We start from the raw sequence: 23889 nt of genomic DNA on the forward strand, positions 1-23889 counted from the left end.
CACAGGGATACCATCCCATCCCTGGGATCCCATCACAGGGATACCATCCCATCCCTGGGATCCCATCCATCCCATCATATTCCATCCCAGGGATCCCATCCCAGGTATCCCATCCCAGAGATAGCATCCCAAGGATCCCATCCCAGGGATCCCATCCCATCCCAGGGATCCCATCACAGGGATACCATCCCGTCCCAGGGATCCCACTTCATCCCATCCCATCAGATCCCATCACATTCCAGGGATCCCATCCCATCCCAGGGATCCCATTCCATCCCAGGGATGCCATCCCTGGGATCCCATCCCATCCCAGGTATCCCATCCCAGGGATCCCATCCCATCCCATCCGATCCCATCCCATCCCATCCCATCGCATCCCATCCCTTTGATCCCGTCCCGTCCCATCCCATCCCATCCCATCCCATCCCATCCCATCCCTTCCCATCCCATCCCATCCCATCCCATCCCATCCCATCCCATCCCATCCCATCCCATCCCATCCCATCCCATCGTATCCCAGGTATCCCACCCCAGGGATTACATCCCATCCCAGGGATCCCATCCCATCCCATCCGATCCCATCCCACCCATCCCATCCCATCCCATCCCATCCCAGGGATTCCATCCCAGGATCCCATCCCATCCCATCCCATCCCATCCCATCCCATCCCATCCCATCCCATCCCATCCCATCCCATCCCATCCCATCCCATCCCATCCCATCCCATCCCATCCCTTCCCTTCCCTTCCCATCCCATCCCATCCCATCCCATCCCATGCCATCCCATCCCGTCCCAGGGATCCCATCCAATCCCATTACATCCCATCCCAGGGATCCCATCCCAGGATCCCATCCCATCCCATCCCAGCAATCCATTCCCATCCCATCCCATCCCATCCCATCCCATCCCATCCCTTCCCTTCTCTTCCCATCCCATCCCATCCCATCCCATCCCGTCCCATGCCATCCCATCCCATCCCGTCCCAGGGATCCCATCCAATCCCATTCCATCCCATCCCAGGGATCCCATCCCAGGATCCCATCCCATCCCATCCCAGCAATCCATTCCCATCCCAACCCATACCATCCCATCCAATCCCATCCCATCCCATCCCATCCCATCCCATCCCATCCCATCCCATCCCATCCCATCCCATCCCATCCCATCCCATCCCATCCCATCCCATCCCATCGATCCCATCCCATCGCATCCCAGGGATCCTGTCCCATCCAAGGGATCCCATCCAAGGGATCGCATCCCATCTGAGAGTTCCCATCCCAGGGATCCCATCGAAGGCATCACATCCCATCCCAGGGAACCCATCCCATCCCATCCCATCCCATCCCATCCCATCCCATCCCATCCCATCGCATCCCATCGATCCCATCCCATCGCATCCCAGGGATCCCAACCCATCCCATCCCATCCCATCCCATCCCATCCCATCCCATCCCATCCCATCCCATCCCCCGAATCCCATTCCAGAGTTCCCATCCCATCCCATCCCATCCCATCCCATCCCATCCCATCCCATCGATCCCATCCCATCCCATCCCAGGGATCCGGTACTATCCCATCTCATCTCAGGGATCTCATCCCATCTCATCTCATCCCATCCCATCTCATCCCAGGGATCCCATCCCATCCCATCCCATCCCATCCCATCCCATCCCATCCCATCCCATCCAATCCCTTCCCTTCCCTTCCCTTCCCATCCCATCCCATCCCATCCCATCCCATGCCATCCCATCCCGTCCCAGGGATCCCATCCAATCTCATTCCATCCCATCCCAGGGATCCCATCCCTGGATCCCATCCCATCCCATCCCAGCAATCCATTCCCATCCCAACCCATCCCATCCCATCCAATCCCATCCCATCCCATGCCATCCCTTCCCATCCCAACCCAGTGATCACATCCCAGGGATCCCTTCCCAACCCATCCCATCCCATCCCATCCCATCCCATCCCATCCCAACCCATCCCATCCCATCCAATCCCATCCCATCCCATGCCATCCCTTCCCATCCCAACCCAGCGATCACATCCCAGGGATCCCATCCCAACCCATCCCATCCCATCCCATCCCATCCCATCCCATCCCATCCCATCCCATCCCATCCCATCCCATCCCATCCTATCCCATCGATACCATCCCATCCCATCCCATGGGTCCCGTCCCATCCCAGGGATCCCATCCAAGGGATCACATCCCGTCCGAGAGATCCCATCCCATCCCATCCCATCCCAGGGATCCCATCCCATCCCAGCGATCCCATCCCATGCTATCACATCCCATGGATCCTATCCCATCCCAGGAACACCATCCCAGGGATCCCATCCAATCCCAGGGATCCCATACCAGGACTCCCATCCCATCCCAGGGACCCCATCCCCTCCCAGGAATCCCATCCCATCCCGTCCCAGGGATCCCATCCCAGGGATCCGATCCCAGGGATCCCATCCCATCCCATCCCATCCCATCCCATCCCATCCCATCCCATCCCATCCCATCCCATCCCATCCCATCCCATCCCATCCCATCCCATCCCATCCCATCCCATCCCATCCCTTCCCTTCCCATCCCATCCCATCCAATCCCATCCCATCCCATGCCATCCCTTCCCATCCCAACCCAGTGATCACATCCCAGGGATCCCTTCCCAACCCATCCCATCCCATCCCATCCCATCCCATCCCAACCCATCCCATCCCATCCAATCCCATCCCATCCCATGCCATCCCTTCCCATCCCAACCCAGCGATCACATCCCAGGGATCCCATCCCATCCCATCCCATCCCATCCCATCCCATCCCATCCCATCCCATCCCATCCCATCCCATCCCATCCCATCCTATCCCATCGATACCATCCCATCCCATCCCATGGGTCCCGTCCCATCCCAGGGATCCCATCCAAGGGATCACATCCCGTCCGAGAGATCCCATCCCATCCCATCCCATCCCAGGGATCCCATCCCATCCCAGCGATCCCATCCCATGCTATCACATCCCATGGATCCTATCCCATCCCAGGAACACCATCCCAGGGATCCCATCCAATCCCAGGGATCCCATACCAGGACTCCCATCCCATCCCAGGGACCCCATCCCATCCCAGGAATCCCATCCCATCCCGTCCCAGGGATCCCATCCCAGGGATCCCATCCCATCCCATCCCATCCCATCCCATCCCATCCCATCCCATCCCATCCCATCCCATCCCATCCCATCCCATCCCATCCCATCCCATCCCATCCCATCCCATCCCATCCCATCCCATCCCATCCCTTCCCTTCCCTTCCCATCCCATCCCATCACATGCCATCCCATCCTGTCCCAGGGATCCCATCCAATCCCATTACATCCCATCCCAGGGATCCCATCCCAGGATCCCATCCCATCCCATCCCAGCAATCCATTCCCATCCCATCCCATCCCATCCCATCCCATCCCATCCCATCCCATCCCATCCCATCCCATCCCATCCCATCCCATCCCTTCCCTTCTCTTCCCATCCCATCCCATCCCATCCCATCCCATCCCATGCCATCCCATCCCGTCCCAGGATCCCATCCCATCCCATCCCAGCAATCCATTCCCATCCCAACCCATACCATCCCATCCAATCCCATCCCATCCCATCCCATCCCATCCCATCCCATCCCATCCCATCCCAACCCATCCCATCCCATCCCATCCCATCCCATCCCATCCCATCCCATCCCATCCCATCCCATCCCATCCCATCGATCCCATCTCATCGCATCCCAGGGATCCCGTCCCATCCAAGGGATCCCATCCAAGGGATCGCATCCCATCCGAGAGATCCCATCCCAGGGATCCCATCCCATCCCATCCCATCCCATCCCATCCCATCCCATCCCATCCCATCGCATCCCATCGATCCCATCCCATCGCATCCTAGGGATCCCAACCCATCCCATCCCATCCCATCCCATCCCATCCCATCCCATCCCATCCCATCCCATCCCATCCCATCCCATCCCATCCCATCCCAGGGATGCCATCCCATTCCATCTCATCCCAGGGATCCCATCCCATCCCCCGAATCCCATTCCAGAGTTCCCATCGCATCCCATCCCATCCCATCCCATCCCATCCCATCCCATCCCATCCCATCCCATCCCATCCCATCCCATCCCATCCCAGGGATCCCATCCCTTTCCATCTCATCCCAGGGATCCCATCCCATCCCCCGAATCCCATTCCAGAGATCCCATCCCATCCCAGGGATCCCATTACATCCCATCCCAACCCCTGCCATCCCATCCCAACCCCTGCCATCCCATCCCATCCCATCCCTTCCCATCCCATCCCATCCCTTCCCATCCCATCGATCCCATCCCATCCCATCCCAGGGATCCGGTACCTTCCCATCTCATCCCAGGGATCTCATCCCATCTCATCTCATCCCATCCCATCCCATCCCATCCCATCCCAGGGATCCCATCACAGGGATACCATCCCATCCCTGGGATCCCATCACAGGGATACCATCCCATCCCTGGGATCCCATCCATCCCATCATATTCCATCCCAGGGATCCCATCCCAGGTATCCCATCCCAGAGATAGCATCCCAAGGATCCCATCCCAGGGATCCCATCCCATCCCAGGGATCCCATCAGTGGGATAACATCCCATCCCAGGGATCCCACTTCATCCCATCCCATCAGATCCCATCACATTCCAGGGATCCCATCCCATCCCAGGGATCCCATTCCATCCCAGGAATCCCATCCCAGGGATCCCATCCCATCCCAGGTATCCCATCCCAGGGATCCCATCCCATCCCATCTGATCCCATCCCATCCCATCCCATCGCATCCCATCCCTTTGATCCCGTCCCGTCCCATCCCATCCCATCCCATCCCATCCCATCCCATCCCATCCCATCCCATCCCATCCCATCCCATCGTATCCCAGGTATCCCACCCCAGGGATTACATCCCATCCCAGGAATCCCATCCCATCCCATCCGATCCCATCCCACCCATCCCATCCCATACCAGGGATCCCATCCCATTGATCCCATCCCATCCCATCCCATCCCATCCCATCCCATCCCATCCCATCCCATCCCATCCCATCCCATCCCATCCCATCCCTTCCCATCCCATCCCATCCCATCCCATCCCATCCCATCCCATCCCATCCCCTCCAAGGGATCCCATCCAATCTCATTCCATCCCATCCCAGGGATTCCATCCCAGGATCCCATCCCATCCCATCCCATCCCAGGATCCCATCCCATCCCATCCCAGGATCCCATCCCAGGATCCCATCCCATCCCATGCCATCCCATCCCATGCCATGCCATCCCATCCCATGCCATGCCATGCCATGCCGTCCCATCCCATCCCATCCCATCCCATCCCATCCCATCCCATCCCATGCCATCCCATCCCATCCCGTCCCATGCCATCCCATCCCATCCCATCCCATCCCATCCCATCCCATCCCTTCCCTTCCCTTCCCTTCCCATCCCATCCCATGTCATCCCATCCCGTCCCAGGGATCCCATCCAATCTCATTACATCCCATGCCAGGGATCCCATCCCAGGATCCCATCCCATCCCATCCCAGCAATCCATTCCCATCCCATCCCATCCCATCCCATCCCATCCCATCCCATCCCATCCCATCCCATCCCATCCCATCCCATCCCATCCCATCCCATCCCATCCCATCCCATCCCATCCCATCCCATCCCTTCCCTTCCCTTCCCATCCCATCCCATCCCATCCCATGCCATCCCTTCCCATCCCAACCCAGCGATCTCATCCCAGGGATCCCATCCCAACCCATCCCATCCCATCCCATCCCATCCCATCCCATCCCATCCCATCCCAACCCATCCCATCCCATCCAATCCCATCCCATCCCATGCCATCCCTTCCCATCCCAACCCATCCCATCCCATCCCATCCCATCCCATCCCATCCCATCCCATCCCATCCCATCCCATCCTATCCCATCGATCCCATCCCATCCCATCCTAGGGGTCCCGTCCCATCCCAGGGATCCCATCCAAGGGATCACATCCCGTCCGAGAAATCCCATCCCATCCCAGGAATCACATCCAAGGGATCCCATCCCATCCCAGGGATCCTATCTCATCCCATCACATCCCATCCCAATCCCATCCCAGAGATCCCATCCCAGGGATCCCATTCCATCCCAGGGATCCCATGCAAGGGATCATATCCCGTCCCAGGGATCCCATCCCATCCCATCCCATCCCATCCCATCCCATCCCATCCCATCCCATCGATCCCATCCCATCGCATCCCAGGGATCCCAAACCATCCCATCCCATCCCAACCCATCCCATCCCATCCCATCCCATCCCATCCCATCCCATCCCATCCCATCCCATCCCATCCCATCCCATCCCATCCCAGGGATCCCATCCCATTCCATCTCATCCCAGGGATCCCATCCCATCCCCCGAATCCCATTCCAGAGATCCCAACCCATCCCATCCCATCCCATCCCATCCCATCCCATCCCATCCCATCCCATCCCATCCCATCCCATCCCATCCCATCCCATCCCCTCCCCTCCCCTCCCATCCCATCCCATCCCATCCCATCCCATCCCATCCCTTCCCATCCCATCCCATCCCATCCCATCCCATCCCATCCCATCCCATCCCATCCCATCCCTTCCCATCCCATCCCATCCCATCCCATCCCCTCCCAGGGATCCCATCCAATCTCATTCTATCCCATCCCAGGGATTCCATCCCAGAATCCCATCCCATCCCATCCCATCCCATCCCAGGATCCCATCCCATCCCATCCCATCCCATCCCATCCCTTCCCTTCCCTTCCCTTCCCATCTCGTCCCAGGGATCCCATCCAATCTCATTCCATCCCATCCCAGGGATCCCATCCCAGGATCCCATCCCATCCCATCCCAGCAATCCATTCCCATCCCATCCCATCCCATCCCATCCCATCCCATCCCATCCCATCCCATCCCATCCCATCCCATCCCATCCCATCCCATCCCATCCCATCCCTTCCCTTCCCTTCCCTTCCCATCCCATCCCATCCCATCCCATGCCATCCCATCCCGTCCCAGGAATCCCATCCAATCTCATTCCATCCCATCCCAGGGATCCCATCCCAGGATCCCATCCCATCCCATCCCAGCAATCCATTCCCATCCCAACCCATCCCATCCCATCCCATCCAATCCCATCCCATCCCATGCCATCCCTTCCCATCCCAACCCAGTGATCACATCCCAGGGATCCCTTCCCAACCCAACCCATCCCATCCCATCCCATCCCAACCCATCCCATCCCATCCAATCCCATCCCATCCCATGCCATCCCTTCCCATCCCAACCCAGCGATCACATCCCAGGGATCCCATCCCAACCCATCCCATCCCATCCCATCCCATCCCATCCCATCCCATCCCATCCCATCCCATCCCATCCCATCCCATCCCATCCTATCCCATCGATACCATCCCATCCCATCCCATGGGTCCCGTCCCATCCCAGGGATCCCATCCAAGGGATCACATCCCGTCCGAGAGATCCCATCCCATCCCAGGGATCCCATCCAAGGGATCCCACCCATCCCAGGGATCCTATCCCATCCCATCCCATCCCATGCCATCCTATCCCAGGGATCCCATCCCAGGGATCCCATTCCATCCCAGGGATCCCATGCAAGGGATCATATCCCGTCCCAGGGATCCCATCCCATCCCATCCCATCCCATCCCATCCCATCCCATCCCATCCCATCCCATGCCATCGATCCCATCCCATCGCATCCCAGGGATCCCGTCCCATCCAAGGGATCCCATCCAAGGGATCCCATCCCATCCGAGAGATCCCATCCCAGGGATCCCATCGAAGGCATCACATCCCATCCCAGGGAACCCATCCCATCCCATCCCATCCCATCCCATCCCATCCCATCCCATCGCATCCCATCGATCCCATCCCATCGCATCCCAGGGATCCCAACCCATCCCATCCCATCCCATCCCATCCCATTCCATCCCAGGTATCCCATCCCATTCCATCTCATCCCAGGGATCCCATCCCATCCCCCGAATCCCATTCCAGAGTTCCCATCCCATCCCATCCCATCCCATCCCATCCCATCCCATCGATCCCATCCCATCGCATCCCAGGGATCCCAACCCATCCCATCCCATCCCATCCCATCCCATCCCATCCCATCCCATCCCATCCCATCCCATCCCATCCCATCCCATCCCATCCCATCCCATCCCATCCCAGGGATCCCATCCCTTTCCATCTCATCCCAGGGATCCCATCCCATCCCCCGAATCCCATTCCAGAGATCCCATCCCATCCCAGGGATCCCATTACATCCCATCCCAACCCCTGCCATCCCATCCCAACCCCTGCCATCCCATCCCATCCCATCCCATCCCATCCCATCCCATCCCATCCCATCCCATCCCATCCCATCCCATCCCATCCCATCCCATCCCATCCCATCGATCCCATCCCATCCCATCCCAGGGATCCGGTACTATCCCATCTCATCCCAGGGATCTCATCCCATCTCATCTCATCCCATCCCATCCCATCCCATCACAGGGATCCCATCACAGGGATACCATCCCATCCCTGGGATCCCATCACAGGGATACCATCCCATCCCTGGGATCCCATCCATCCCATCATATTCCATCCCAGGGATCCCATCCCAGGTATCCCATCCCAGAGATAGCATCCCAAGGATCCCATCCCAGGGATCCCATCCCATCCCAGGGATCCCATCACAGGGATACCATCCCATCCCAGGGATCCCACTTCATCCCATCCCATCAGATCCCATCACATTCCAGGGATCCCATCCCATCCCAGGGATCCCATTCCATCCCAGGGATGCCATCCCTGGGATCCCATCCCATCCCAGGTATCCCATCCCAGGGATCCCATCCCAACCCATCCGATCCCATCCCATCCCATCCCATCCCATCCCATCCCATCCCATCCCATCCCATCCCATCCCATCCCATCGCATCCCATCCCTTTGATCCCGTCCCGTCCCATCCCATCCCATCCCATCCCATCCCATCCCATCCCATCCCATCCCATCCCATCCCATCCCATCCCATCCCATCCCATCGTATCCCAGGTATCCCACCCCAGGGATTACATCCCATCCCAGGGATCCCATCCCATCCCATCCCATCCCATCCCATCCCATCCCATCCCATCCCATCCCATCCCATCCCATCCCATCCCTTCCCATACCATCCCATCCCTTCCCATCCCATCCCATCCCATCCCATCCCATCCCATCCCATCCCATCCCATCCCCTCCCCTCCAAGTGATCCCAATCCATCTCATTCCATCCCATCCCAGGGATTCCATCCCAGGATCCCATCCCATCCCATCCCATCCCATCCCATCCCATCCCATCCCATCCCATCCCATCCCATCCCATCCCATCCCATCCCTTCCCTTCTCTTCCCATCCCATCCCATCCCATCCCATCCCGTCCCAGGGATCCCATCCAATCCCATTCCATCCCATTCCAGGGATCCCATCCCAGGATCCCATCCCATCCCATCCCAGCAATCCATTCCCATCCCAACCCATACCATCCCATCCAATCCCATCCCATCCCATCCCATCCCATCCCATCCCATCCCATCCCATCCCATCCCATCCCATCCCATCCCATCCCATCCCATCCCATCCCATCCCATCCCATCCCATCCCATCGATCCCATCCCATCGCATCCCAGGGATCCCGTCCCATCCAAGGGATCCCATCCAAGGGATCGCATCCCATCTGAGAGATCCCATCCCAGGGATCCCATCGAAGGCATCACATCCCATCCCAGGGAACCCATCCCATCCCATCCCATCCCATCCCATCCCATCCCATCCCATCCCATCCCATCGCATCCCATCGATCCCATCCCATCCCATCCCAGGGATCCCAACCCATCCCATCCCATCCCATCCCATCCCATCCCATCCCATCCCATCCCATCCCATCCCATCCCATCCCATCCCATCCCATCCCATCCCATCCCATCCCATCCCCCGAATCCCATTCCAGAGTTCCCATCCCATCCCATCCCATCCCATCCCATCCCATCCCATCGATCCCATCCCATCCCATCCCAGGGATCCGGTACTATCCCATCTCATCCCAGGGATCCCATCCCATCTCATCTCATCCCATCCCATCTCATCCCAGGGATCCCATCCCATCCCATCCCATCCCATCCCATCCCATCCCATCCCATCCCATCCCATCCCAGGGATCCCATCCCATTCCATCTCATCCCAGGGATCCCATCCCATCCCCCGAATCCCATTCCAGAGATTCCATCCCATCCCAGGGATCCCATTACATCCCATCCCAACCCCTGCCATCCCATCCCATCCCATCCCATCCCATCCCATCCCATCCCATCCCATCCCATCCCATCCCATCCCATCCCATCCCATCCCATCACATCCCATCCCATCCCATCCCATCCCATCCCAGGGATCCCATCACAGGGATACCATCCCATCCCTGGGATCCCATCACCGGTATACCATCCCATCCCTGGGATCCCATCCATCCCTTCATCTTCCATCCCAGGGATCCCATCCCAGGTATCCCATCCCAGGGATAGCATCCCAAGGATCCCATCCCAGGGATCCCATCCCATCCCAGGGATCCCATCACAGGGATACCATCCCATCCCAGGGATCCCACTTCATCCCATCCCATCAGATCCCATCACATTCCAGGGATCCCATCCCATCCCAGGGATCCCATTCCATCCCAGGGATCCCATCCCAGGGATCCCATCCCATCCCAGGTATCCCATCCCAGGGATCCCATCCCATCCCATCCGATCCCATCCCATCCCTTCCCATCCCATCCCATCCCATCCCATCCCATCCCATCCCATCCCATCCCATCCCATCGCATCCCATCCCTTTGATCCCGTCCCATCCCATCCCATCCCATCCCATCCCATCCCATCCCATCCCATCCCATCCCATCCCATCCCATCCCATCCCATCCCATCCCATGCCATCCCATCCCATTCCATCCCATCCCATCCCATCCCATCCCATCCCATCCCATCCCATCCTATCCCAGGTATCACACCCCAGGGATTACATCCCATCCCAGGGATCCCATCCCATCCCATCCGATCCCATCCCACCCATCCCATCCCATCCCATCCCATCCCATCCCATCCCATCCCATCCCATCCCATCCCATCCCAGGGATCCCATCCCATCCCATCCGATCCCATCCCATCCCATCCCATCCCATCCCATCCCATCCCATCCCATCCCATCCCATCCCATCCCATCCCATCCCATCCCATCCCATCCCATCCCATCCCATCCCTTCCCTTCCCTTCCCATCCCATCCCATCCCATGTCATCCCATCCCGTCCCAGGGATCCCATCCAATCTCATTCCATCCCATCCCAGGGATCCCATCCCAGGATCCCATCCCATCCCAGCAATCCATTCCATCCCATCCCATCCCAGGATCCCATCCCATCCCATCCCAGCAATCCATTCCCATCCCAACCCATCCCATCCCATCCAATCCCATCCCATCCCATGCCATCCCTTCCCATCCCAACCCAGCGATCACATCCCAGTGATCCCATCCCAACCCATCCCATCCCATCCCATCCCATCCCATCCCATCCCATCCCATCCCATCCCATCCCATCCCATCCCATCCCATCCCATCCCATCCTATCCCATCGATCCCATCCCATCCCAGGGGTCCCATCCCATCCCAGGGATCCCATCCAAGGGATCCCATCCCATCCCAGGGATCCTATCCCATCCCATCCCATCCCATCCCAATCCTATGCCAGGGATCCCATCCCAGGGATCCCATTCCATCCCAGGGATCCCATGCAAGGGATCATATCCCGTCCCAGGGATCCCATCCCATCCCATGCCATCCCATGCCATCCCATGCCATCCCATGCCATGCCATCCCATCCCATCCCATCCCATCCCATCCCATCCCATCCCATCCCATCCCATCCCATCCCATCCCATCCCAGCGATCCCATCCCATGCCAGCGATCCCATCCCATGCCATCACATCCCATGGATCCTATCCCATCCCAGGAATACCATCCCAGGGATCCCATCCAATCCCAGGGATCCCATACCAGGAATCCCATCCCATCCAAGGGACCCCATCCCATCCCAGGAATCCCATCCCATCCCGTCCCAGGGATCCCATCCCAGAGATCCGATCCCAGGGATCCCATCCCATCCCATCCCATCCCATCCCATCCCATCCCATGCCATCCTATCCCAGGGATCCCATCCCAGGGATCCCATTCCATTCCAGGGATCCCATGCAAGGGATCATATCCCGTCCCAGGGATCCCATCCCATCCCATCCCATCCCATCCCATCCCATCCCATCCCATCCCATCCCATCCCATCCCATCCCATCCCATCCCATGCCATCGATCCCATCCCATCGCATCCCAGGGATCCCGTCCCATCCAAGGGATCCCATCCAAGGGATCCCATCCCATCCGAGAGATCCCATCCCAGGGATCCCATCGAAGGCATCACATCCCATCCCAGGGAACCCATCCCATCCCATCCCATCCCATCCCATCCCATCCCATCCCATCCCATCCCATCCCATCGCATCCCATCGATCCCATCCCATCGCATCCCAGGGATCCCAACCCATCCCATCCCATCCCATCCCATCCCATTCCATCCCAGGTATCCCATCCCATTCCATCTCATCCCAGGGATCCCATCCCATCCCCCGAATCCCATTCCAGAGTTCCCATCCCATCCCATCCCATCCCATCCCATCCCATCCCATCCCATCGATCCCATCCCATCGCATCCCAGGGATCCCAACCCATCCCATCCCATCCCATCCCATCCCATCCCATCCCATCCCATCCCATCCCATCCCATCCCATCCCATCCCAGGGATCCCATCCCTTTCCATCTCATCCCAGGGATCCCATCCCATCCCCCGAATCCCATTCCAGAGATCCCATCCCATCCCAGGGATCCCATTCCATCTCATCCCAACCCCTGCCATCCCATCCCAACCCCTGCCATCCCATCCCATCCCATCCCATCCCATCCCATCCCATCCCATCCCATCCCATCGATCCCATCCCATCCCATCCCAGGGATCCGGTACCTTCCCATCTCATCCCAGGGATCTCATCCCATCTCATCTCATCCCATCCCATCCCATCCCATCACAGGGATCCCATCACAGGGATACCATCCCATCCCTGGGATCCCATCACAGGGATACCATCCCATCCCTGGGATCCCATCCATCCCATCATATTCCATCCCAGGGATCCCATCCCAGGTATCCCATCCCAGAGATAGCATCCCAAGGATCCCATCCCAGGGATCCCATCCCATCCCAGGGATCCCATCACAGGGATACCATCCCATCCCAGGGATCCCACTTCATCCCATCCCATCAGATCCCATCACATTCCAGGGATCCCATCCCATCCCAGGGATCCCATTCCATCCCAGGGATGCCATCCCTGGGATCCCATCCCATCCCAGGTATCCCATCCCAGGGATCCCATCCCAACCCATCCGATCCCATCCCATCCCATCCCATCGCATCCCATCCCTTTGATCCCGTCCCATCCCATCCCATCCCATCCCATCCCATCCCATCCCATCCCATCCCATCCCATCCCATCCCATCCCATCCCATCCCATCCCATCCCATCCCATCCCATCCCATCCCATCCCATCGTATCCCAGGTATCCCACCCCAGGGATTACATCCCATCCCAGGGATCCCATCCCATCCCATCCGATCCCATCCCACCCATCCCATCCCATCCCATCCCAGGGATCCCATCCCATTGATCCCATCCCATCCCATCCCATCCCATCCCATCCCATCCCATCCCATCCCATCCCATCCCATCCCATCCCATCCCATCCCATCCCATCCCATCCCATCCCATCCCATCCCTTCCCATCCCATCCCATCCCTTCCCATCCCATCCCATCCCATCCCATCCCATCCCATCCCATCCCATCCCATCCCCTCCCCTCCAAGGGATCCCATCCAATCTCATTCCATCCCATCCCAGGGATTCCATCCCAGGATCCCATCCCATCCCATCCCATCCCATCCCATCCCATCCCATCCCATCCCATCCCATCCCATCCCATCCCATCCCATCCCATCCCATCCCATCCCTTCCCTTCTCTTCCCATCCCATCCCATCCCATCCCATCCCATCCCGTCCCAGGGATCCCATCCAATCCCATTCCATCCCATTCCAGGGATCCCATCCCAGGATCCCATCCCATCCCATCCCAGCAATCCATTCCCATCCCAACCCATACCATCCCATCCAATCCCATCCCATCCCATCCCATCCCATCCCATCCCATCCCATCCCATCCCATCCCATCCCATCCCATCCCATCCCATCCCATCCCATCCCATCCCATCCCATCCCATCCCATCCCATCGATCCCATCCCATCGCATCCCAGGGATCCCGTCCCATCCAAGGGATCCCATCCAAGGGATCGCATCCCATCTGAGAGATCCCATCCCAGGGATCCCATCGAAGGCATCACATCCCATCCCAGGGAACCCATCCCATCCCATCCCATCCCATCCCATCCCATCCCATCCCATCGCATCCCATCGATCCCATCCCATCCCATCCCAGGGATCCCAACCCATCCCATCCCATCCCATCCCATCCCATCCCATCCCATCCCATCCCATCCCATCCCATCCCATCCCATCCCATCCCATCCCATCCCATCCCATCCCATCCCATCCCATCCCATCCCATCCCATCCCATCCCATCCCCCGAATCCCATTCCAGAGTTCCCATCCCATCCCATCCCATCCCATCCCATCCCATCCCATCCCATCCCATCGATCCCATCCCATCCCATCCCAGGGATCCGGTACTATCCCATCTCATCCCAGGGATCCCATCCCATCTCATCTCATCCCATCCCATCTCATCCCAGGGATCCCATCCCATCCCATCCCATCCCATCCCATCCCATCCCATCCCATCCCAGGGATCCCATCCCATTCCATCTCATCCCAGGGATCCCATCCCATCCCCCGAATCCCATTCCTGAGATTCCATCCCATCCCAGGGATCCCATTACATCCCATCCCAACCCCTGCCATCCCATCCCATCCCATCCCATCCCATCCCATCCCATCCCATCCCATCCCATCCCATCCCATCCCATCCCATCCCATCACATCCCATACCATCCCATCCCATCCCATCCCAGGGATCCCATCACAGGGATACCATCCCATCCCTGGGATCCCATCACAGGTATACCATCCCATCCCTGGGATCCCATCCATCCCTTCATCTTCCATCCCAGGGATCCCATCCCAGGTATCCCATCCCAGGGATAGCATCCCAAGGATCCCATCCCAGGGATCCCATCCCATCCCAGGGATCCCATCACAGGGTTACCATCCCATCCCAGGGATCCCACTTCATCCCATCCCATCAGATCCCATCACATTCCAGGGATCCCATCCCATCCCAGGGATCCCATTCCATCCCAGGGATCCCATCCCAGGGATCCCATCCCATCCCAGGTATCCCATCCCAGGGACCCCATCCCATCACATCCGATCCCATCCCATCCCATCCCATCCCATCCCATCCCATCCCATCCCATCCCATCCCATCCCATCGCATCCCATCCCTTTGATCCCGTCCCATCCCATCCCATCCCATCCCATCCCATCCCATCCCATCCCATCCCATCCCATCCCATCCCATCCCATGCCATCCCATCCCATTCCATCCCATCCCATCCCATCCCATCCCATCCCATCCCATCCCATCCCATCCTATCCCAGGTATCACACCCCAGGGATTACATCCCATCCCAGGGATCCCATCCCATCCCATCCCATCCGATCCCATCCCACCCATCCCATCCCATCCCATCCCATCCCATCCCATCCCATCCCATCCCATCCCATCCCATCCCATCCCATCCCATCCCAGGGATCCCATCCCATCCCATCCCATCCCATCCCATCCCATCCCATCCCATCCCATCCCATCCCATCCCATCCCATCCCATCCCATCCCATCCCATCCCATCCCATCCCATCCCATCCCATCTCATCCCATCCCATCCCTTCCCTTCCCTTCCCATCCCATCCCATCCCATGTCATCCCATCCCGTCCCAGGGATCCCATCCAATCTCATTACATCCCATCCCAGGGATCCCATCCCAGGATCCCATCCCATCCCAGCAATCCATTCCATCCCATCCCATCCCAGGATCCCATCCCATCCCATCCCAGCAATCCATTCCCATCCCAACCCATCCCATCCCATCCAATCCCATCCCATCCCATGCCATCCCTTCCCATCCCAACCCAGCGATCACATCCCAGTGATCCCATCCCAACCCATCCCATCCCATCCCATCCCATCCCATCCCATCCCATCCCATCCCATCCCATCCCATCCCATCCCATCCCATCCCATCCCATCCCATCCCATCCCATCCCATCCTATCCCATCGATCCCATCCCATCCCAGGGGTCCCATCCCATCCCAGGGATCCCATCCAAGGGATCCCATCCCATCCCAGGGATCCTATCCCATCCCATCACATCCCATCCCAATCCTATCCCAGGGATCCCATCCCAGGGATCCCATTCCATCCCAGGGATCCCATGCAAGGGATCATATCCCGTCCCAGGGATCCCATGCCATCCCATGCCATCCCATGCCATCCCATGCCATCCCATGCCATCCCATCCCATCCCATCCCATCCCATCCCATCCCATCCCATCCCATCCCATCCCATCCCATCCCATCCCATCCCAGCGATCCCATCCCATGCCAGCGATCCCATCCCATGCCATCACATCCCATGGATCCTATCCCATCCCAGGAATACCATCCCAGGGATCCCATCCAATCCCAGGGATCCCATACCAGGAATCCCATCCCATCCAAGGGACCCCATCCCATCCCAGGAATCCCATCCCATCCCGTCCCAGGGATCCCATCCCAGAGATCCGATCCCAGGGATCCCATCCCATCCCATCCCATCCCATCCCATCCCATCCCATCCCATCCCATCCCATCCCATCCCATCCCTTCCCATCCCATCCCCTCCCAGGGATCCCATCCAATCTCATTCCATCCCATCCCAGGGATTCCATCCCAGGATCCCATCCCATCCCATCCCATCCCATCCCATCCCATCCCATCCCATCCCATCCCATCCCATCCCATCCCTTCCCTTCTCTTCCCATCCCATCCCATCCCATCCCATCCCATCCCATCCCATGCCATCCCATCCCATCCCGTCCCAGGGATCCCATCCAATCCCATTACATCCCTTCCCAGGGATCCCATCCCAGGATCCCATCCCATCCCATCCCAGCAATCCATTCCCATCCCAACCCATACCATCCCTTCCAATCCCATCCCATCCCATCCCATCCCATCCCATCCCATCCCATCCCATCCCATCCCATCCCATCCCATCCCATCCCATCCCATCCCATCCCATCCCATCCCATCCCATCGATCCCATCCCATCGCATCCCAGGGATCCCGTCCCATCCAAGGGATCCCATCCATGGGATCGCATCCCATCCGAGAGATCCCATCCCAGGGATCCCATCGAAGGCATCACATCCCATCCCAGGGAACCCATCCCATCCCATCCCATCCCTTCCCATCCCATCCCATCGCATCCCATCGATCCCATCCCATCGCATCCCAGGGATCCCAACCCATCCCATCCCATCCCATCCCATCCCATCCCATCCCATCCCATCCCATCCCATCCCATCCCATCCCATCCCATCCCAGGTATCCCATCCCATTCCATCTCATCCCAGGGATCCCATCCCATCCCCCGAATCCCATTCCAGAGTTCCCATCCCATCCCATCCCATCCCATCCCATCCCATCCCATCCCATCCCATCCCATCCCATCCCATCGATCCCATCCCATCGCATCCCAGGGATCCCAACCCATCCCATCCCATCCCATCCCATCCCATCCCATCCCATCCCATCCCATCCCATCCCATCCCATCCCATCCCAGGGATCCCATTCCTTTCCATCTCATCCCAGGGATCCCATCCCATCCCCCGAATCCCATTCCAGAGATCCCATCCCATCCCAGGGATCCCATTACATCCCATCCCAACCCCTGCCATCCCATCCCATCCCATCCCATCCCATCCCATCCCATCCCATCCCATCCCATCCCATCCCATCCCATCCCATCCCATCCCATCCCATCCCATCGATCCCATCCCATCCCATCCCAGGGATCCGGTACCTTCCCATCTCATCCCAGGGATCTCATCCCATCTCATCTCATCCCATCCCATCCCATCCCATCCCATCCCAGGGATCCCAACACAGGGATACCATCCCATCCCTGGGATCCCATCACAGGGATACCATCCCATCCCTGGGATCCCATCCATCCCATCATATTCCATCCCAGGGATCCCATCCCAGGTATCCCATCCCAGAGATAGCATCCCAAGGATCCCATCCCAGGGATGCCATCCCATCCCAGGGATCCCATCACAGGGATACCATCCCATCCCAGGGATCCCACTTCTTCCCATCCCATCAGATCCCATCACATTCCAGGGATCCCATCCCATCCCAGGGATCCCATTCCATCCCAGGGATGCCATCCCTGGGATCCCATCCCATCCCAGGTATCCCATCCCAGGGATCCCATCCCATCCCATCCCATCGCATCCCATCCCTTTGATCCCGTCCCATCCCATCCCATCCCATCCCATCCCATCCCATCCCATCCCATCCCATCCCATCCCATCCCATCCCATCCCATCCCATCCCATCCCATCCCATCCCATCCCATCCTATCCCAGGTATCCCACCCCAGGGATTACATCCCATCCCAGGGATCCCATCCCATCCCATCCGATCCCATTCCACCCATCCCATCCCATCCCATCCCAGGGATCCCATCCCATTGATCCCATCCCATCCCATCCCATCCCATCCCATCCCATCCCATCCCATCCCATCCCATCCCATCCCATCCCAGGGATCCCATCCCATTCCATCTCATCCCAGGGATCCCATCCCATCCCCCGAATCCCATTCCAGAGATCCCATCCCATCCCATCCCATCCCATCCCATCCCATCCCATCCCATCCCAGGGATCCCATCCCATTCCATCTCATCCCAGGGATCCCATCCCATCCCCTGAATCCCATTCCAGAGATCCCATCCCATCCCCGGGATCCCATTACATCCCATCCCAACGACTGCCATCCCATCCCATCCCATCCCATCCCATCCCATCCCATCCCATCCCATCCCATCCCATCCCATCCCATTGATCCCATCCCATCCCATCCCAGGGATCCGGTACTATCCCATCTCATCCCAGGGATCTCATCCCATCCCATCTCATCCCATCCCATCTCATCCCAGGGATCCCATCCCATCCCATCCCATCCCATCCCATCCCAGGGATCCCATCACAGGGATACCATCCCATCCCTGGGATCCCATCACAGGGATACCATCCCATCCCTGGGATTCCATCCATCCCTTCATATTCCATCCCAGGGATCCCATCCCAGGTATCCCATCCCAGAGATAGCATCCCAAGGATCCCATCCCAGGGATCCCATCCCATCCCAGGGATCCCATCACAGGGATACCATCCCATCCCAGGGATCCCACTTCATCCCATCCCATCAGATCCCATCACATTCCAGGGATCCCATCCCATCCCAGGGATCCCATTCCATCCCAGGGATCCCATCCCAGGGATCCCATCCCATCCCAGGTATCCCATCCCAGGGATCCCATCCCATCCGATCCCATCCCATCCCATCCCATCCCATCGCATCCCATCCCTTTGATCCCGTCCCATCCCATCCCATCCCATCCCATCCCATCCCATCCCATCCCATCCCATCCCATCCCATCCCATCCTATCCCAGGTATCCCACCCCAGGGATTACATCCCATCCCAGGGATCCCATCCCATCCCATCCGATCCCATCCCACCCATCCCATCCCATCCCATCCCATCCCATCCCATCCCATCCCATCCCAGGGATCCCATCACAGGGATACCATCCCATCCCAGGGATCCCACTTCATCCCATCCCATCAGATCCCATCACATTCCAGGGATCCCATCCCATCCCAGGGATCCCATTCCATCCCAGGGATCCCATCCCAGGGATCCCATCCCATCCCAGGTATCCCATCCCAGGGATCCCATCCCATCCGATCCCATCCCATCCCATCCCATCCCATCGCATCCCATCCCTTTGATCCCGTCCCATCCCATCCCATCCCATCCCATCCCATCCCATCCCATCCCATCCTATCCCAGGTATCCCACCCCAGGGATTACATCCCATCCCAGGGATCCCATCCCATCCCATCCGATCCCATCCCACCCATCCCATCCCATCCCATCCCATCCCATCCCATCCCATCCCAGGGATCCCATCCCATCCCATCCGGTCCCATCCCATCCCATCCCATCCCATCCCATCCCATCCCATCCCATCCCATCCCATCCCATCGCATCCCATCCCATCCCATCCCATCCCATCCCTTCCCTTCCCTTCCCATCCCATCCCATCCCAAGTCATCCCATCCCGTCCCAGGGATCCCATCCAATCTCATTACATCCCATCCCAGGGATCCCATCCCAGGATCCCATCCCATCCCAGCAATCCATTCCCATCCCATCCCATCCCAGGATCCCATCCCATCCCATCCCAGCAATCCATTCCCATCCCAACCCATCCCATCCCATCCAATCCCATCCCATCCCATGCCATCCCTTCCCATCCCAACCCAGCGATCACATCCCAGGGATCCCATCCCAACCCATCCCATCCCATCCCATCCCATCCCATCCCATCCCATCCCATCCCATCCCATCCCATCCCATCCCATCCCATCCCATCCCATCCAATCCCATCCCTTCCCATCCCATCCCATCCCATCCCATCCCCTCCCAGGGATCCCATCCAATCTCATTCCATCCCATCCCAGGGATTCCATCCCAGGATCCCATCCCATCCAATCCCATCCCATCCCATCCCATCCCATCCCATCCCATCCCATCCCATCCCATCCCTTCCCTTCCCTTCCCATCCCATCCCATCCCATCCCATGCCATCCCATCCCGTCCCAGGGATCCCATCCAATCCCATTACATCCCATCCCAGGGATCCCATCCCAGGATCCCATCCCATCCCATCCCAGCAATCCATTCCCATCCCATCCCATCCCATCCCATCCCATCCCATCCCATCCCATCCCATCCCATCCCATCCCATCCCATCCCATCCCTTCCCTTCTCTTCCCATCCCATCCCATCCCATCCCATCCCATCCCATGCCATCCCATCCCGTCCCAGGGATCCCATCCAATCCCATTACATCCCATCCCAGGGATCCCATCCCAGGATCCCATCCCATCCCATCCCAGCAATCCATTCCCATCCCAACCCATACCATCCCATCCAATCCCATCCCATCCCATCCCATCCCATCCCATCCCATCCCATCCCATCCCATCCCATCCCATCCCATCCCATCCCATCCCATCCCATCCCATCCCATCCCATCCCATCCCTTCCCATCCCATCCCATCCCTTCCCATCCCATCCCATCCCATCCCATCCCATCCCATCCCATCCCATCCCATCCCATCCCATCCCCTCCCCTCCAAGGGATCCCATCCAATCTCATTCCATCCCATCCCAGGGATTCCATCCCAGGATCCCATCCCATCCCATCCCATCCCATCCCATCCCATCCTATCCCATCCCATCCCATCCCATCCCATCCCATGCCATCCCATCCCATCCCGTCCCAGGGATCCCATCCAATCCCATTCCATCCCATCCCAGGCATCCCATCCCAGGATCCCATCCCATCCCATCCCAGCAATCCATTCCCATCCCAACCCATACCATCCCATCCAATCCCATCCCATCCCATCCCATCCCATCCCATCCCATCCCATCCCATCCCATCCCATCCCATCCCATCCCATCCCATCCCATCCCATCCCATCCCATGCCATCCCATCCCATCCCATCGATCCCATCCCATCGCATCCCAGGGATCCCGTCCCATCCAAGGGATCCCATCCAAGGGATCGCATCCCATCTGAGAGATCCCATCCCAGGGATCCCATCGAAGGCATCACATGCCATCCCAGGGAACCCATCCCATCCCATCCCATCCCATCCCATCCCATCCCATCCCATCCCATCCCATCCCATCGCATCCCATCGATCCCATCCCATCCCATCCCAGGGATCCCAACCCATCCCATCCCATCCCATCCCATCCCATCCCATCCCATCCCATCCCATCCCATCCCATCCCATCCCATCCCATCCCCCGAATCCCATTCCAGAGTTCCCATCCCATCCCATCCCATCCCATCCCATCCCATCCCAGGGATCCGGTACGATCCCATCTCATCCCAGGGATCTCATCCCATCTCATCTCATCCCATCCCATCTCATCCCAGGGATCCCATCCCATCCCATCCCATCCCATCCCATCCCATCCCATCCCATCCCATCCCAGGGATCCCATCCCATTCCATCTCATCCCAGGGATCCCATCCCATCCCCCGAATCCCATTCCAGAGATTCCATCCCATCCCAGGGATCCCATTACATCCCATCCCAACCCCTGCCATCCCATCCCATCCCATCCCATCCCATCCCATCCCATCCCATCCCATCCCATCCCATCCCATCCCATCCCATCCCATCCCATCCCATCACATCCCATCCCATCCCATCCCATCCCAGGGATCCCATCACAGGGATACCATCCCATCCCTGGGATCCCATCACAGGGATACCATCCCATCCCTGGGATCCCATCCATCCCTTCATCTTCCATCCCAGGGATCCCATCCCAGGTATCCCATCCCAGAGATAGCATCCCAAGGATCCCATCCCAGGGATCCCATCCCATCCCAGGGATCCCATCACAGGGATACCATCCCATCCCAGGGATCCCACTTCATCCCATCCCATCAGATCCCATCACATTCCAGGGATCCCATCCCATCCCAGGGATCCCATTCCATCCCAGGGATCCCATCCCAGGGATCCCATCCCATCCCAGGTATCCCATCCCAGGGATCCCATCCCATCCCATCCGATCCCATCCCATCCCATCCCATCCCATCCCATCCCATCCCATCCCATCCCATCCCATCCCATCGCATCCCATCCCTTTGATCCCGTCCCATCCCATCCCATCCCATCCCATCCCATCCCATCCCATCCCATCCCATCCCATTCCATCCCATCCCATCCCATCCCATCCCATCCCATCCTATCCCAGGTATCACACCCCAGGGATTATATCCCATCCCAGGGATCCCATCCCATCCCATCCGATCCCATCCCACCCATCCCATCCCATCCCATCCCATCCCATCCCATCCCATCCCATCCCATCCCAGGGATCCCATCCCATCCCATCCGATCCCATCCCATCCCATCCCATCCCATCCCATCCCATCCCATCCCATCCCATCCCATCCCATCCCATCCCATCCCATCCCATCCCATCCCATCCCTTCCCTTCCCTTCCCATCCCATCCCATCCCATGTCATCCCATCCCGTCCCAGGGATCCCATCCAATCTCATTACATCCCATCCCAGGGATCCCATCCCAGGATCCCATCCCATCCCAGCAATCCATTCCCATCCCATCCCATCCCAGGATCCCATCCCATCCCATCCCAGCAATCCATTCCCATCCCAACCCATCC

Source organism: Sturnus vulgaris, chromosome 13, assembly GCF_052056855.1.
Source record: "Sturnus vulgaris isolate bStuVul1 chromosome 13, bStuVul1.hap1, whole genome shotgun sequence".
NCBI classification, from domain to species: domain Eukaryota; kingdom Metazoa; phylum Chordata; class Aves; order Passeriformes; family Sturnidae; genus Sturnus; species Sturnus vulgaris.